The sequence below is a fragment of the Chiloscyllium plagiosum genome, chromosome 9 (genome assembly GCF_004010195.1).
Source record: "Chiloscyllium plagiosum isolate BGI_BamShark_2017 chromosome 9, ASM401019v2, whole genome shotgun sequence".
NCBI classification, from domain to species: domain Eukaryota; kingdom Metazoa; phylum Chordata; class Chondrichthyes; order Orectolobiformes; family Hemiscylliidae; genus Chiloscyllium; species Chiloscyllium plagiosum.
In genome coordinates, this window is record NC_057718.1 from 72,183,562 (window position 1) to 72,185,071 (window position 1,510).

Below are 1,510 nucleotides of genomic sequence, written 5' to 3' on the forward strand. Positions count from 1 at the left end.
TTGACCCTCGCCCTTTGATGCCTGACTCTGGAATCCCTGAACCCAAACCCTGCCCCACTCATCCAGGCCCCAGCTTTGACCTGGCGAAATCTGCTGCTGTCCTACAGCCTGCAGTAACTGTGCCTCAGGATCCGAGCAGGAAGCTGGGACCCAGCCCTGCCCACTATCACCTGATTACCCAGGGCAGGTCAGAAAGTGACATGTCTGGCTTTCCCTGTCCTCATCATGCCTTCTGCCTTCTCCCAGTCAATTGTATTCCTGGAGAAGCTGGGGAGAGGAACCTCAGGTCCCATGACTACCAGGCCGGGCATTTACCACAGCCACTGTCTCCTAGGGGAAGAGGAGTGCTCCCTATAGGGGGTGGGCCCGCAGCACCTCCTGCCTCTCCTGTACTGGAGCCTGTCCTTCCTGGAGCCCCGGGGATGCAGCAGGTTCTCCTCTTGCAACAATTCGACTGGTCCCTGTGGATGAGCCTGAGCCCCAAATTGGCTATGGGGTGGTCTGTAACAGTTTTAACCCTCACTGTGGATGGGACATTTCTATCTATCGACCCATTGGAGGTTATGGCCCAGAGGGTCGTGATCTCCAACATCCCACCCTTCATTGCCAGTGATCTTCTCTTCCTCCTTGTCCAAACTCTGGGGGAGATCTGGTCAGGTGTTCAACAGCTCCTGCTCAGTCTGAAGGACCCCTCCCTAAGAGATATTTACTTCTGGCACCAGATGTTTATTTGCCTGGTCTCCGGAGGAGGTCACCGAGGGCTCCCTTACTCTCCTCCACGAGGGCATGGCCAACCGCACCTTTTGGATGGCAGGTGGCGTGTGGTGCCACTTGTGCAATAATCCCAGTCAGTGGAGGGGAGGAACGTGCTTTCCTCACTTCTCCTTCCCAGACTATTTTCTCAGGCACCTTGGTCCAGTGGGAGGACCTTTTTCTCCGAGGAGCCGGGCATTCCGGTGTCAGGAGAAAGTGGGAACCTGACCCTCCATTGCCCAATGGCCTGACCTTGGGGCATTTCTGGATGGAACACACTGAAGAAATTCCTGCTGGTGACTCTGGGGTGGGGTCACTGGGGCTTTGACTAGCCCCTACTCTCACATTGGGGGAGGCACCTGTGACCAAGACGACTGCCTGGAGGAGGGTTCGGTCTTGGTGTTGGATGCTGGAGTCCATCTCCAGGGAGCTTTTTAATTCCTCGGTGCCCCTACCTAGCTCCGCTTCATCCCCCTCGGGTAACTCCAGAACTTTGTCTTGGAGAAATGCAGTCGCCATGATAGAGCCCAGCTGGCGCTCGACCACCAGAGGTCTTTTGAACAAGTCTGCTGGTCAATTCATGCTGCGTGTCAAGCACCTGGGCTAGACCTGAACAGGCGAAGGTGTTTCAGAAACTTCCTCGGTGCACTCCTGGGGAGGGTGGGGGTATTTTGCACCCCTCTCTTGTCCTCCCAGTAAAGTAAATGTATTTTGTTTTGGTGATAGTTGTATATTACTACTGACACGAAGACTACTA